Here is a 17,522-nt window from a genome sequence, read left to right on the forward strand (position 1 = left end):
TGGATGGCCTCTACACACACACACACACACACACACACACACACACACAGAGACAGAGAGAGAGAGAAACAGAGAGAGAAACAGAGAGAGACAGAGAGAGAGAGAGAGAGAAACAGAGAGAGAGACAGAGAGAGAGAGAACGGGGAGGGGTGTTCTGCTCCTGCTTTTCCATTGCTCAGATTTCACTGGGATGCCAACAGAAGAAGGAACTGTTTTGTGGTGACCTCCCCTACTCGGTGACTTGATTTGAAGACTCCTCCCTCAAGGCTGCAGTCCAAGCCTCCTGTGTCTGAATTCTCTTCAGCATGACTGGAATTCCTCATGCTTATTACAAAACTCACATGGCTAGTGCGAACCCATTTATCTCCTCATAGTCATTCTGTGGACCTAGGGAACCACCAGCCTTCCAGCTATATGCTAGAAGCCTCGGGGGATGGTCTGATTCTTTCCCCTTCGCCTCCCCCAGTACTTTTGGGGAGACAGGTGCTGGCATACTGACCATTGACTGGGCAAAGGCTTTTAACCTACCAGAAGTAATGGCCACCCAGCCACCCCACACTTCTGAGCTTCTGTGATGCCTCATCTTGCTGCTTTTCAGCTTGAGAGGACGTAGGATCACCATGGAAACAGACCTCCAGGCCTGTCTATGAGGGGTTGTCATCGAGACTGGGCTCACTGAGGTGAGAAGACTCATCCTAGATGTGGTATGATCAAACAGCTGGGTCCTGGATTTAATAAAGAGGGGGCTACGTTCTGGAACGCCGTTCCTCTCTGCTTCCTGTTCCCGCTGCTGTGCATGTGTGACGGACGGCATCCCACTGAACTGTGAGCCGAAACAAACACATCCTTCCTTAAACTGCTTCTTGTCCAGGATTTTAAAATTATTTTTAATCCTGTGTATGTATGTGTGGTTATACACACCTGAGGCCTTTAACTATGTGTCAGTATGTATACCTGAGGCCTTTAATTACGCATATGTATGTTATATGTATGCATATGCATGTGTGTATAATTTAATTATGTATATGTATATATAGGTATGCACACCTGAGGCCTTTAACTATGTGTCAGTATGTGTGGGTATGTGTACCTGAAGGCTATAGTTATGCATATGCATGTGTATATGTATGCATATGTATGTGTATATAATTTAATTGTATATGTGTATGTGTGGGTATGTACACCTGAGGCCTTTACTATGTGTCTGTATGTGTGGCTATACACACCTGAAGCCTTTAACTATGTGTTTATGTGTACCCACACCTGAGTCCTTTAGTTATGTATATGTATATATGTATATATATATGTATATAATTTAATTATGTATGTGTATGTGTGGGTATGCACACCTGAGGCCTTTAACTACATGTCTGTATATGTGGGTACCCACACCTGAGGCCTGAAGTGACTGATACCTCTTGAGCTGGTGTCCCAGGCAGTTGAGGTGTCAGATGTGGGTGCTGGGAACTGAACTCATCCTTCAGAAGAGCAGCTGGTGCTCTTAAGGGCTAAACCAACTCTCCAGGCCTCTTGCTGGGTGTTCTCATAATACCAACAAGAGAACGAACATGGATTCCAAACTGTTCAATCCTTTGCTTCTTTCTTGCTTCTTGGACCCTCCTGACCTGAGCCAGAGCCCTCCCCCAAAGCGCCTGAGCCGGAGCCCCCTCCCCCAAAGCGCCTGAGCCGGAGCCCCCTCCCCCAAACCGCCTGAGCCAGAGCCCCCTCCCCCAAAGCCTCTGCCCATTTTCTGCACAGCAGCCAGTGCCCTGCCAGGTTCCGACTCAGTCTTCTGCGCTGCTTTGAAGCTCTGTCTGTTGTCCCTGTGACAAAACACCTGGCAGAGGAGAGAGGGAAAGACTGACTCGGCTCATAGTCTGAACGGGGACACCCCATCATGCTGCTAACGACGTGGGAATGTGCAGGGCTGTGGTCCAGGAAAGCTAAGTGGGCAGCGCTGTGAACTGTCCGCCTGCCTTGACCTGCCTCCTCCAGCTAGGCATCACCTCCAAAATGTCGCAGAGTCCCCAGACAGCTTGGGACCAAGTTGAAGCCTATGTGTCTGTGGGAGACACTTCACACCCAGACTCTTACCTAGCATCCGCATGCAGCTTCACAGAACAAGGGTTTCAGTGGCTTCAGACTCCTGCCCTCACTGCCTGTCTCAGAATCAGCTGCTCATTGTATTTCCCCTTTGTAGGAGGCTTTTCCACATGTTTCTCTGAGCACCTGAAATATATGCCTCACCTCGGTTTACCTACCTGACCTGTGACCATGCTCCGGGTCTCAGTTCCCATGCCCAGGAGGCACGATGCATGTCCCACATTGTCACTCTCCCAGAACTGTGAACGTGACCTCAGCTAGTTTCTACACATTCACCAAGGTGCTTGGTGACCATCGCCTTTCCTTCAGCCTTCATGTTCTGCAGTCCGCGGGGTCCGTAGTGATGTTTGCTCATTTTTCTACGTCCAGCGCTAGCAAAGAATCCAGTGTATAACTCCACTCATTTAGTCAGTCCACAAACCAACAGTTCGTGAAGGGAAGAGGTCAGCCGAGGTCGAGAGCTTTGCCTGGACCATTTGGGTGCTGCCTTCGCTGTGGAGTTTTGTAACCTCAGTCCGCTGCTAGAAAATGGGGCTTGCAGAGAAATTCTAAACTAAAGGGGCTCCTCCTCCAAGCAGGGACATGAAGGTGTGACACACCTTCCATACACCTGTTAAAGAATGGTTCTGACCATCTCAGCCCAAGATGAAAGCTTCCCCTTGGAGAGGGGAGTAGGGAAGACTTGAGAGCTGCTGCTATGTGTGTGTGATGGGGAGAGACAGTGGGGGAGATCACGGAAGAATGAGGTAACTCTTTTACATGGGAGATGAAGGAGGAAGCAGAGTCTCACTATGTAGCCCTAGTTGGCCTGAGCTCACTCTGGAGACCAGGTTGGTCTCAAACACATAGAGATCCACCTGCCTGTGTCTCCTGAGTGCTGGGGTTAAAGGCGTTCAATCCTTCAATCATGTGGCTTAGTGAAAAATGCTTCACCGTGTGTTATTGTGACCATTTAGGACAGCAGCCATCAACGGGGGTGACTTTGAGTAACGGAGGATAGCTGGCACTGAGGATGTGTTTTGGTGGTCATGGTCTGGTGGAGGATGTTACCAGTACCTCAGAAGCGGAAGTCAGGTGTTGTTGGTCAGCTGCTGTTGGCCAATGTGTGAACTGCTTCCTCGAGAGGCTTGCATGGTCCAGAAAGTCACTGACACCCAACATGTGGAGGCAACTCACTCTTGGGGAGCTGTGGAGCCTCTGGGGGAGAGGGGTCCCCAGCAGGTGTTTCCGGCTGGTGTCCTGATCTTCATAGTTAGCAGGCTTTCTGACAGGTAGGAGACACACTGGAGAATGGTGGGGAGCAGGGGAGTGTTCTGAAAATACTAACACAGCTGTGGGTGCTGCACATCTTTGATTTCGAGAGCTTGCCAGACACAGGTTAAAGAAAAAAGAGGGGAGCCTGAGCGAATTCGACTCCCGCTGCAATTTCCCTTTAAGCACAGTCTTGTAAATACCGGTGATAGACTCCAACAGAACTTACTGGAAATTTCCCCAAAAAAAGTCTCGGAAAATAGACATGTGCAAGTGGTGGTAAGAAATTTACTGAAATGAACTGTCTGTGAACGAAGAATATGTGAGCAAAATAGATGTTTTATCTGTCATTTTATTCGTAGAGAGATCCATTAAGCTTCTCCATTTCATGCCGCTCCTGTTTGGGGAAAGCATTTTAAGCTAAATCTTCATTTTCCTTTGGAAAAAAATCAGTATGGAAAATAGGCAACTTGACACCCTCCTATACTCTCTTAGGAAGATTTTTTTTTTATAAATCTCAGAAGTGACTTCTCAAAAACTCCCAAGTGTGTGTTGCAGGGGGAGATGGAATTTTAGTTAGAGAAGGATGTAGGGGCAGTTTTGGCCTATCCAGTCAAGAGGAGTTGGTCACTGCACATGTGGATTCACAGAAGGCCAGGGAGTCCTGCAAAGGACCAGCATGCATTGATATCCACCATCATTTTATTGGGTGGCTTTGATCTGCCACACGATGTACCCAAGGTACAGGAGGTGACAAATTTTGGAAGTAGGAACATTTACGCATAGTTAAATTATAGCACTATTAATTAAATTTTCTGTCTCCATGTATCAAATTACTTCTTTTGGCAAAAATGCATGTGTTTAAGACACAGTCACATGTTGACTTTACAGAGGAATACACTTAAAAGCTCTTGAATGGTGTCTCTGGGGTTATACACAGGCATTCAGGGGTCGGGGGAACCTTATGGAGTGAACAATGAAATAAGGGAAACCTTACTCACTGTGTCATTAATGTGGGTTCTCTTGGGACCTGCCTTTCCTTTCCAGCTAGTGAATAAGTGACTCTGAGCTACTCTGGCCATCTGTGAGTGGCTGCTGTTCCCTTCCCTTGAGGAAGACTGTCTTCTAAGCACTGGGAGGTCCTGGAGCTCACTTGTCCCAGCTTGTGAGAATGAATTGCGTGTTTCCATCCTGGTTCTAAACCCGGTGATGTCAGTGGCCTAAAACTGTGTGTGTGTGTGTGTGTTTGCATGTGTGTGTGTGTGTGTGTGTGTGTGTGTGTGTGTGTGTGTGTATGCATGCACGCATGCCTGTGCAGGGGGTTGGGGATATTTACACCATAGAAAGAGGAGGCTATACACCACAGCCTCTCCTCTCTGCTTCCCTTTCTAAAGCAAAGCATCTTGCACTGTGGGTTGTGACCCCTGAGGTGTCAAACTGGATGTGGGAGGGGTGGGTATCAGAAAAAAATGGGGAGCAGTAAAAGGTTTCTGAGTGCACAATGACCAAAAGTTATTTGAAAATCAAATGTACAACACATCTGTGTGTTTCTGGCTCTGCTCACTGTGTCACAGCATGTGACTTTACTGGTGCTGCGGTCCTGAACATACAAGTGTGCACTGTCACAAACATTGCCTGAGATACCACTGCTCATACTTGACAATATTTATGTCTTCAGATGAAGTGGTTTTGTTGTTATTTTCCCGTAGACACAAAGTTTTCTGCTCTTATAGAAGCGATGAAGACTTTCAGTATCCTCCTGCTGTCCTTCCCCAGTATGTGTCAGGCTAGTATATGTCCTGGTTGCATCCTCTTAGACAGTACAAGCACATTCATCTCCTTAGTATGCAGCTATTTTCCTCTTTATTATGCAGAAAATTATATGCATACCAAAGAATAGTTTGAAAATAAACTTATGATTTACTTTCAGTAAATGTTTGATGTGAAAAGCTATTTTATATGTATATGTAATATATGTATGTATATATGCAAAAAACTGTTCTCCGTGAGATAGGGTCTCAGGTAGAAAAGGTTCTAGAAGGCAGTAGTACCTAACTGTATTTCTGTATTTCTGATACTCTCATGGCTGGAAAGAGAAAAAACATTGTAAACAAGCAGCGAGTGCTAAGCACTGTGAACAAGAATAGAGCAGGGCATGTGACCAGTGACTGATGTGAATCCGATGTCTTCAGGAGGTGGCCGCCTCAGAGTCAAGGAGAACAGATGTCTGAAAAACTTCAAGGCTACTCAAGTGGGTCAGACATCCTTGTCTTAAAAAGCTGTGTTGCACAACGCCCCGAGAGTCAGCTTTCTCTCGACAAAAGTCTAGATATTTAAGGACTGCTGAGTTTGTGATGTTGTCTTTCCCCTAAATTTCTCAGGCAAAATGTGTGGGGAATAGCTCATCGGAGGAAGCTTGACTTTGGTTTTAGTCAGACCTGAGTTTAGCCTCTACCTCTGCTGTTTCCACTTGAGGGTCATCATGTCTCCTTACACATTTAATCGGAACAAAGCTCGGCACTAACAGAGTGATAATAGTGGCGCTTATTTCCACGGTTTTTGAGATCAAATGAGCTATCACATGCAAAGTGCCCAGTCAGAGTCCGTGCCCTATAGAGTGTTGCGATTTTCTTGTGTTGTCAGTCATTTATTTGAGCATCGTGGGAAAAACAAGAGTGCTCCCTCAAAACTTCTTCCACCATCCCAGGTCACGCCATGTGTCAGGGTATGAGATCAGTACCACACCTGGATGTGCCTAACATATGTCCCTTTGACTTGAGCCTCAACAGTGTTCCATGTCTTCTTGTTCCCTTGGACGGCGTGGTAGTTGCCTGTCTGTTGCTATGATACATACCAATATGAAGACAACTTACAGAACAAAGTGTTTATTGTGGCTTATGATTCCAGAGGGATAGAATCCATTTTTGGCAGGGAAGGCATAGTGTGGCAGTGGGCACAGAAAGATGAGTTATCATTTCATCCACGCCAAGGAAGCAGGGAGAAGGGGCTTGGGGTTGGAGCATAGGAAGTGGGACCAGACATACTTCCCCCAATAGAGCTGCACCTCATAAAGGATCCATAGCTTCACCAAACAGCGCCACCAACCAAGGACCAATTGTCCAAACGCATGAGCCTGTGAGGGACATGTCACATTTGAACCAGCGCAGATGACAAGGAAAAGCCCTGAGTCACCTGGCAGTTTGGCTCACAGAGTTAACCATGAGCAATGGAATCACCTGATTTAGTGTGGCCACGAAATGAACTCATGAATAAAGCCACTGAACTTGGAGATGGTCATTTATTTAGACACTCTGGGAGGGTTAAACCTGAGGCAATTAGGTCATCTCCAGCCCTCACTTCATTCACCTGGGCTTCCTCTGAGGTTGTGACTGATTACTGTTTTGATGTATTAATTTAAACATGTGTTACTGTTTTACTGCGTTCTCTGGTTTACCTTGTTATTCTCATACAAGCTAGCAAGAAGTGCCAACTCCCAGAGGACAGTCATTACAGCAGACACAGTGTGAGTAAGCTCTTGTGAGCTTCAAAATTCTGAACCCTACGTATCTAAAACTCGAAATAAGACTAGGCCGCATAAATAACTGGTGTATCCTCATGACTAGTTCATTGGGAATCATGGGTGAAGTCCATCACCTCATCGTCTGACTTATTTCAGGTTGTCTAACTCTGCAATGGGAGAAAGAGGGGTTGAAAGAGCTACAGATTGCTTGGGAACCCCGGGAAGAGGGTTGTGATCATTTGAGTGACTCGGGTACTCTCAGAGTTAGATTTATCTTTTATCACTAGAGTGAAGTGATGTGGCAGATTCTCCAGGTGCTAAATGATGGTGGTACAGGCAACTTCTGGTTAGTCTAACTTTGTGTGATGATGCAGTTTGGTTTTTTGTTCGTTTTGTGTGAGAGATGAGATCTCATGGATTGTGGGCTCGCCCAGAACTCATTACTAATGACTGTGAACATCTGATCATCTTGTTTCTGCCTCTGCAGTGTTGGAGTTATACGCATGCGCCTCCACACCTATTTATGTGGTGCCGGGGATCATACCTAGGGCATCATGGATGTCAGGTAATCACTCTACCAACTAAGCTAATCCCCAACTGAAGAGGCTGAAGTCTTCTTTATTTTCTATTTTACATCACATTAAAATCTCATCTTCTGACCCCATGTGGTTGTTGGCTGCCGTCACGGGCTGCATGTGTCTAGACTAAAATTCTCTTTCTCATTTTCATTCTCCGTGCCTCAAGACTTAGATACACAGGTAGGAATGGGCAGAAGGAACAAAAGGCTGAGGTTGTTTCTTCCTACCAGCTACACAGTGCTACCAAAATCAATTTGCTATCAGAAACATAACATTTCCTTCACACTTGGTTTGGGAATCAACCAGGTGAATCATTCATTTCACCTTCAGACTTAACCCTACCTCTAGAAGCTAGGGAGGCTCTGAGCAGATGAAAACCACTGGCCATCTTGTTCTGCCTCACGTTCAGTTTGGCAGGTTTCTCTCAGTATACCGCCAGGGATTATTTGCAAGGCTGGGAGAAGAACAGGTTTTACCTAGAGAGGTTATGTCCTGACCCTGGATTGGGTGTAGCATCTTCTCACACCCACCCCTCGGTGTCTGGTAGAACTCCTACTCCTTGATTGAATGGCTGTCCTCCTCTGGCTGCACTTTTTCTGCCCCACACTGACTCTCTTCCTTAGGCAGGGTTGAGATGCAAGTGACTGTCCACCATGAATAACTCTTACGAGAGAGAGAGAGAGAGAGAGAGAGAGAGAGAGAGAGAGAGAGAGAGAGAGAGAGAGAGAAGTGAGCATGCTTAGGTGTCTATTTCCAACCCTCCCCATTTTGAGTAAAATGGTTCATGCAATAGAAAGAAAATGTCATGCCTCTGGTTGGCATCACTCTGTGTAATAAGAGAAATGTTATAAGAAATAATATCCTGTACAAAATAAGAAGAATTAACCTGCATTTCCACAGGCAGGATAATGGTGTTCTTTCTTCTGGCCTGGAACTCTCTGTGACCCGGAACTTGGCATGCTCCTCCTCTTCACTTTGTGCTATGCCCAGAGGCTGCCCTTCTGCTCTAGACAGTGCTCTACTGCTATGAAGAGACACCATGACCATGGAAACTCTTATAAAAGAAAGCACCTGGTTGGGTCTTGTAGTTTCAGAGGGTTAGTCCATTATCGTTGTGGCGGAAATTGTGGTGGTATGGAAAGGTAGCAGAAAGTTCTACATCTGGATCCATGGGCAGCAGGAAAAGACAGGCATTGGGCCTGGCTTGAGCACGTGAAACCTCAAAGGCTGCCTCCAGTGACACACTTCCTCCAACAAAGCCACACCTACTCTAATGAGGCCACAACTCCCTGGTGACCAAGCTTTCAAATCTACGGGTCTAGGGGGGCCAGTCTCGTTCAAACTACCACAGACTCTTACAGCGAGTCCCTTCCAAACAAAGAAACATGGAGACAGCAACTCCCCCTTTCGTAGGACTCACCGTTCTTGACTGTTTTTGTGGAGGGTAGCAGAAATTAATTCTTTATCTATCAAACAAATTAGACCCTTCTGTCTTTTGCCATCCGTGTGCTGTAAAAAAGCTCCTGGAATGACTAAGTGCGTACAGAAACCAGATCTCCCTCCATTAGGTAAGTGAACTGTTTCACCTCCTGATGGATTGGGCACATTTGCCATGACAGGTTCTGATTTGGGTACACACTCCCCCTCCCCCTCCCCATTCCCCTCCTCTTCCCCCAACACAGACATATGTTGTCCACAGAAATGATGATGCAAACACTAAACAAAGAATATGTTTAACCTAGAATCAGTCACTGCCTTAGAATAAACGGTGAGGAGGAAGGCTTTGAGTCCTTTAGTGTCTCCTGTTGTCATAATTCGAGGTTCTGCTGCTGTGACAAATCGGTGCATAAACCAACTTGCGGGGAGCAAAGGAACTGTTTGGAGTACATCTCCATATCACAGCCATCACTAAAGGGATGCAAGGCAGAATCATGGAGGCAGGAATTGAAGCAGAAGCCATGGAGGGGTGCAGCTCACTGCCTTGCTGCCCATGACTTGCTCATCCTGTTTTCATATACAACCCAGGACTACCAGCCCAAGGAAGGCAATACCCACAGTGAGATGGTTTCTCCCTAACCATTACTTGACAGCGTGCCTCAAAGGCGTGCTAACAAGCCTATCTGAGGGAGACAACTCTCCCATCGAGTCTTCCCAGGTGACTCTAGCTTTGTCATGGTGACAAAACCTGACCAGCAGACCTCTGCCAACCATAGCCTTCCAACTTTTCTACTGGGGATGAAAATGTATCAGGCCCATTGTGCAGTCTACAGACTTATCATTTATCTCCAGTCAGATGAGGGATAAGGAGAAAGAGAGAGGGGGAGAAAGGGAGATCATATCAACTTTTTACATTTATAAACAAGGAAACTTATGTGTAGATGTGGGCATATTGGTAGTGTTAATATTCTCTGCCACAACCTTAGGACTGGTTCTGGTGTGGTGGAATGTCTCAGAGAGAACACACACACACACACACACACACATGCACACGCGCGTGCATGGGCACACACCAAACCAAACCAAACCAAACCATTGCTGCTCAAATTACAAATTCCTGAGGCCTGAGGTGGATGTTTGTTATTCTTTGTGGTCTTGAGTAGCACACAGTCAGGTCATTAAACATGATCCATTGATTATGACTGGAACATGTCTGCAGTCCATTGGCTGTGATGTCATTGTGGTTCTCTGGACGGCTTCTCAAGACAGGTTAAGTGGTCCTATCTCCAAAACTAGGAAACTGAGGAGACAACAGCCCTTACTCTACATTGTCAAACTTGCTTGTGATAAACTCAAGGTTGATCCGAGCCCTGAGTGCTGTGATCCAGACATTCCCACTGTGCTCCCGTAGCTCAGTGAGAGCTCTGTGCAAGAGCTTCATACACATATGTCTGAGACTTTGTGCTCCATGATGCCTACACAAGCATTTGGTTGTACAAAGGAAATAAGGACTAGAAGAAAAGCAACAAACCCTGCCCATCTTCACATGGAAGAGTGTCTTTGTTGGTACCTACTTTTAACAATATGAATTTTTTATTCATCCAGGCCTGGTGGTGCCCTCTTTGTATGCTACTGGCCTCCAAAAATGACTATCCAAACCACACAAGTGCTTCTGTAAGTGGAGTCCATGGCTCAGCTATTCCTAAGATTCCTTTAATATTTTGATCACTATTTCAGTGTGCTAAATGCTCTGAATGAAAGTAGTTAATCAGGCAAATAAATTAGGGACTAAAATGAGTTCAGAATCAGCAGCTCGGACACCTGTGAAACCAGCACACTCCATCAATCTAGGTGGTAATTAGATGCTAATAGGTTGTGACTATACAGTGTGTATGCAGAGTGTGCCTGGTTATTCACTCCTCCTAATGTAAATAGCTACACTGGGGCTGGGGGTTGCTGATTACAAAACCAATACATGCTTACCGTTTTAAAAACATACAGACATCTAACACTTTGACCCATAAATTCCCTTCACTCCCCTGTCTGAAAAAAATGAACATAAGGAACTCATAGACCCCATCCTTGGCTTTTTATTAATGTGTATTGTCAGGACACAGAGTGGTATTTAATAAATCTGTTCTTTCCATTGAAACTATATCTTTAATATTGTAAATATGCCCCTTGTGTAATGATATATAATTTATACATATGCAAATATATGTACAACCATATGTGTGTGCACACACGTAAATATCTATATAAACAAACACAGAGATACTCACAAACTTCAACTGATACTCAATCTTTTGTCTTCAATTTTTCTGTGACAAACTTAGCCAAGATACCCATCTTTACATAAGATACGTCATTATATAATTGCTTGATTACTCCCTTAGGAAAAGCTTCTGGGAACAGAATTACAAGGCTGCATTTTATTAATTTATATGTTTAATATTGAAAGGCTTAGCACATAAGAATAGTTTCCGCACAAGAGACAATATACAGAAAATGCATAGTGCCCCTCATATAGGAAGTCCTCACAAAGGTGTCACTGGAAACCCAAAGGTGTGGTTGTCCGAATGTGCAGGGCCCCTTGTTCTCCTCATTGCAATGAACTTGAGGAGGGCTCCCTCAGATAGAAAGGTTCACTGGAAGCATGAGTTAAGCTGCATCACCTCGATCTCAGCCACACTCCTGTCCAGAGGCTGTCACTATCCCCGGGCACCCCAGTCTTATCCCCAAAGGAGGACCCATCAGGCACCATGTATATTGTCTTCAGTGCCAGGGGACCATCGAGGGACACATTCTCCCAGTGAGAGGCGCCAACACTCATCTCTGTGTGGGGTGTGAACCAGAAGCTTAGAATAGACTTGCCTTGATTCCTCCAGTAAACACTCCAATGTGGCACTTAGGGAACAAAGGCATCGCCTATGCCACCTGGTGCTAGACTCACAGTGCCTTCTACCCAACCTCTTCAAAGCCAGAGACACCACTCTTGCCTTGTGTAGAAGAGAGGGTTTTTCCCTTTCCCCCTCATTCCCTTGCTTCATTCCGCCTCTTTGCTCTCAGTGACCACAGGACACCTGTAGCTCAGGCTACATCTGGCCTCCATCCCAGCCCAGTGTACAGTTCTGTGTCCTGGTAGCCTGGGGCCAATGGAGACCAACTATTTGAAAGACTCCTCGATCCCAGCCCAGTGTACAGTTCTGTCTGCTGGTAAACTAGGGCTGATGGAGACTGGCTATCTGAAAGATTCCTCCAGCTCTGGACTCAAGAGTAGAGAGCTGCTGACCAGTTTGTTTTCCCAGACAGAGGGTGCTTTCTCTCCAGGTCTTACAGAAGGTACAGCATGCTCTGATCCACAGAGAGTGGTATTTAGAAAAGTACATATAGTAATGCCCTAAAGCGATGGGAGCACATGTTGTCTGCAGACAAAGGAGCCCTAACACAAGGTGCTTTCCAACATCCCAGCTCCCCAGAGTAATTCCAGACATGGCTTATCCTCAACCATTCATGGAGGTGAACTAGGAATGTCAGTGGTAGACGTGGGATGGAATTTCAGATGAATGTCAGGATCCTGGTGGCTGGAGTAACTGGAGTCGTTCTCTGTCTGTCCCTGTTTCCTAATCTGAACCACTCCAAATGTACTGAATATTTGAGCCTCAGTTCCCTTTTTGTAAAAATCTTTTTGGCTACTGTTGTGCAGAGGGACTTATAGGAGAGTGTTAGGACGCAAGTAGCTGGTAGGCTGCTTATAAAGTGACTGGAGACTGGTCACTATTATTATAACTCTTCCATGATTGGTTTAAAAGTAAAACTATGTCCATGACTCTTTGGTCCATTTTGTGTATGCATGTTCACAAGTGCATGTATGTGGGTGTGTGTACACATCCATATGGCTATATGTAGGTGCATATAATTGTGCCTGTGTGGGAGAGCATGTTGTGATGTGTCCATTCATATAACTGCATGGATATGGATGTATATATGTATCAATGTTCATATGATTGCATATATGTGGGTATGATTGTATCAGTGTATAAGTATATATGGAAAAGTGTATGTTCATATGGTTGCATGCTGTTGATGTGGGCGCATGTATGTGATTGTTGTATATATTCATATGGCTATATATATGTGAGCATACATGTGTGTTTGGTTATGTATTTTATATGTTCATATGACTGCTTGTATATGGGCATGTATGTATGTGAGGTTGTACGTGTTCATGTTAATATGACTTCATATTATGTGGGTATGATTGTACCAGTGTGTAGACATATGTGCGAATGGTGTATGTTCACATGGTTGCATGTTGTGGATATGGGTGCACATATGTGTTTGTTGTATATGTGCATACGGCTATATACATGTGGGTCTAAATGTGTGTTAGGTTGTGTGTTTTATGTGTTCATATGGCTGCTTGCACATGGGTGTGTATGTGTGTGAGGTTGTGTGTGTACATGTTCATATGGCTGCATACACAGGGTAGCTTATTGGATGAGAGCTTCCCAATTACTCTAGATTGGCTGGTTGTCAAGCCTCGGGGACCCGACTGGCTCCACTTGGCCATTGCTGGGATCACAAGCCCCCCACTAGGGTTGGCTGTTATCTTTAAACCTTAGTTCTAGGAATCTGGAGACCAGGGCTTTACTGACTAGGCCATCGCCCCAGCCCCTAGTCTTGAGAGCCATCCATCCATCAACATCCAGACTGCAATGCTGCGAGGACACAGTGGGCGGCACAAGGTGAGAACAGGTGGGGCTGGAGGGCAGGGAGCGAGCGCCATGTTGGGGAAGACCCTTCCTGTCCATCCTGAGCACAGCGCTGCCTTTACCCTGGTTGCTCTGAGGGAGTCATTGTGAGCTATGCCCTGGCCTTTCAGGAGCATGGAGAGATCCAAAGAGAGGAACGCCTGGCCCAGGTCCCTCCACAACCATGGTTGCCACGGAAGTCCTACTGCGTTGGCTTTTGGCTCCTGTAAGTGTCAGTCTGTTTGTGCTTTCTGACTCTTGTTGGGTGACGACCTCAAAGCAGAGCTGAGCTGTGCACCTCAGTCCACACTTGCTCTGGACTCTTCCTGGATGTCTCTGGGATGTGCAGTCCTGAGTCATGTTCTCTGTTGCCTGGTTGGGAAGAACAGCTTATCCGAAGCAGAGGAGTGAGTCTTTCTCACCGACTCCGGTTTGCTCCCCGGCTCCAGCCCCAGGAGAGCTCACCTAGTCCCCTCCCATCAATCTAGCTGAATTACAAGTTTAAACCAAACTGACATTCTAGAAGCAATAATTGGCTTAATATTCTCAAGGAGCAGAAGATGGTAATTTCCTTGGGGACCACAAAAGCATAACCCAGTTCTGAGGTTCCTGAAAAGGATGGCTGGGATGGGCTTGAAGTCTGTGTGCAAACAGAGTCATTACTGTCCCCATGGTGGCCACCCCCGCCCCATGGAAGTATAACTTCCCACTGTTATTTTAGCTGACGTCCCCTTTGTAACTTTAAGCAGTGTTCTTTAAACATTTCTAAACTTTTGCAATTCCTCCCCGAAACCATGCTATGAATTTGCTTGTCACTGTAAGCCGTACACAAAGAGAGACACATACAGCAAGCACAAAGCTATCAGGAAGTGGTTTTCCTAGCAACAGTAATCATCTGAAAGATCCCAGAACATCCTCTCTATTCATACAGCATTTCGTGTTTTGAATAGTGCTGACAGGTGAAGTGGATTCATGGTATTTAATACAAAAAAAAATATTGCTGGGGATTGGCGCTGCACAAAGGCGCAAATATCCATACTATTCACAGGCAGCTGAATTCACTGTTTTCATATCTATCTAGATTATTTAGCGAGGGACAATTGCGAAAGCAAATACTCACCTGCTCGCCGAATGACTAATCCGGGGTGTATTATGGAAAGTCTGATTCCCCAGACTTCCTTTGGGCAACTGGGACACCGCTCTAAATCAAATCCGGCCTGCTCCGTGCCTGACAGCTTTGTGCAGGGTTTGAATGATAAAGAGACATCCTGCTTGCCAGGTCCCCGGGCAGATGTGTCCAGCTTAAAATAAAACGAGTCAGTGCTGCTGGCGAAGTCACCCACCCCAAGGAGTGCGATCTGGTTATTGCCTTGAGTCCATCAGGAACTCTCTCCTATCGCTCTTCCTGCTTTTTGTGAACAGTGGCCCAAATGGATTTATCCCTGAGGGTTTAAATAGAGGAATGGAAAATCAAAACACAAACAGAGGGGCCTTGGGGGCATGCCGGAGAGACAGAGAGAAGCAGAGACAGAGAGAAGCAGAGACAGAGAGAAGCAGAGACAGAGGTGAAGAAACAGGAAGACAGAAGACGGACGTGAGAGAAAGTCCAAGGGAATGGAGCAGAGTGTAAGCTGTGTGGAGTCTAGTTCTATAAAGAATTAAAGTCCAGGGCTGGTGACGTGGCTGGGCCTGTAAAGACACTTGCTGCCGAGTCTGATCCCTGGGGTTCACACAGTAGGAGGAAAGAGCGAGCTTCAGCAAGCTGTCCTTTGACTTCTGTGTATTCATCGTGGTACACGTGTGTCCCACAAAGAAGTAAACACATGCAAAAACTCTTGCTATTATTTTTTTTTAAAAAAGAGTTGAAGTACTTCCGAGCCATACAACCATATATTCTTGGAGAATCCATTAGGGTTTATCATTGTCATTCCTTTGGTCACTGCTGTTATCAAATCCGTGTTCTGTGCACCTAATGCTTGAACGAATCTATGCCAGGCACAAGGCGCCAAGGTGAGTGAATGTTCAGTCTTGGGTTTAGAGGTGAGCTGATGAGGGGTCATGAAGGTAAGTCCTGAGACGTTCCCGTGGCTGCACATACTGAGCCTTGTTCTTCAAGGTTTTCATCTCCATGGCCACGAGGACAATGAGGAGTGGGTACATTGCAGGGTCATCACATTTAGGTGTGGGTTTCGATTCTAGCTGTGTGATTGAGGACAATTTTTCAAAAACATGCTAGTCACATGCCATAGAAGCCAACTGGACAGACTGAGCATGACAAATTATTTAGCACTTCATAAACAGTGACGGGTACCTGTAAGGCATCGGAGATAAACGGCAGAGACCCACAAATGAGGGCTCAGGAGATGGCCCAGTGGTTAAAGCCCTTGCCTAGCAAGCCAGAAGATCTGAGTTCAGATCCACAGACCCCCACATAAATGCTGGGTGCCCATGGCAGCTTACCTGTGACTGCAGCCTCACAAGGCAGAGACAGGAATCATCACAGCAAGGCAGTCATACAGTTGAGCTCTAGGTTTGACTGAGAGACCTTGCCTCAAGAAGAATAAGATAGACAGTATGTATACATATGGAAAGAAGAAAAAGATAACAAGAAACATAAATGAAAACTATAGAGCCTGAATATTACACCCGTGTATGTTGCTACTGGAGTGCAGTTGGTACGCACAGGCCACAGAAATTTCATTGTATTTGAGGCCATTTAAGATACATCTACTAGAGCTGGGGAGATGACTTGGTCAGTGAACTGATTGCCTTGAAAACATGAGGACCTGAAGTCCATCCCCAGGACCCAAGTAAGCAAAGGCTGGGTGTGGGAATATGCTCTTGTAATTCCAAGTCTGGAGAGACAGAGATAAGAGGACCCCCAGCCTTGTAGACTTGATAAGCTCTAGACCATGAGAGACCCTGGATCAAAAAACAAAAAACCAACAAACAAACAAAAATGGTAGATGGTGTTTCTGAGAAAAGACACAGGAAGTTATCTTCCCTGTACATACAAATCCATGCATCAAATCAGGAAGTTATCTTCCCCATACATGAACATCCTTGCATCACATCAGGACTTTATCTTCCCCACACACGCACATCCATGCATCACATCCAATACATGTACACACACACACACACACACACACACACACACACACACACACACACACATGAATACACATAAAATGAGAGGCATGTACTCCTAGCATCAAGAACTCCCAGAAATTCTTAAAGGTATCTCCCAGGAGATGTACGTGGGGTGGGGGAGATGCGTTCTATGTATAATACTGAGAGACTAGAAAAGTTCAGACATGTGTCCACAGGGAAATGGATAAACACACACTGGTGCATTCACACAGTAGATAGACACAGGGATTGCAGTGACCAAAATGGCGACATCTCTAAGACACAAACCTGAGCACCTGCAATAGGAGGGAGATGCCATGCCATTTATAGCGCATTTGTTAAGGATACAATGCAAGCATATTCTGCAGAGCAGATATAAAACACTCTTTGGAGGATTTAAAATACAATGTTCTCAGTTAGCAGATTGTGAGCTAAAAGAGTGAGGAACATGGACGGAGCCTGGCCCACACCCCAGAAGCTTTTCTAGCACCGATAGTACACGTAAAGTTTTCAGATTGTACAAGGAAATCGCTTTCTTTTAGCAAACAAGATAATTTTAACTTTTTATCATGTCTCTTTATTTATGTGTAGGTGTGAGTGTGAATGTGCACCTGCACACAATTGCACACACATGTAGGAGTGCCAGGCTATGTGACCTCCGGAGATCGTCCCCTCCACTTCCATTGCATCACAGAAGCACCCGATAGCAGATGTGTGTCTCCCACCTGGCTTGGGATGGCTGCTGGA

At 45.7% G+C, this 17,522-nt stretch overlaps 1 long non-coding RNA gene across 1 annotated transcript; it reads left to right on the top strand.

The window, feature by feature from the left end:
- Nucleotides 1–357: 357 nt before the first annotated feature.
- On the top strand, nt 358–9,762 carry LOC121134581. Its single transcript, XR_005871683.1, has 3 exons — nt 358–680; nt 7,362–7,439; nt 8,353–9,762. It is a non-coding gene; the product is annotated as an uncharacterized LOC121134581 (long non-coding RNA).
- The last annotated feature ends 7,760 nt before the right edge of the window (nt 9,763–17,522 follow it).

The sequence above is a fragment of the Mesocricetus auratus genome, unplaced genomic scaffold (genome assembly GCF_017639785.1).
Source record: "Mesocricetus auratus isolate SY011 unplaced genomic scaffold, BCM_Maur_2.0 Super-Scaffold_100028, whole genome shotgun sequence".
NCBI lineage: Eukaryota > Metazoa > Chordata > Mammalia > Rodentia > Cricetidae > Mesocricetus > Mesocricetus auratus.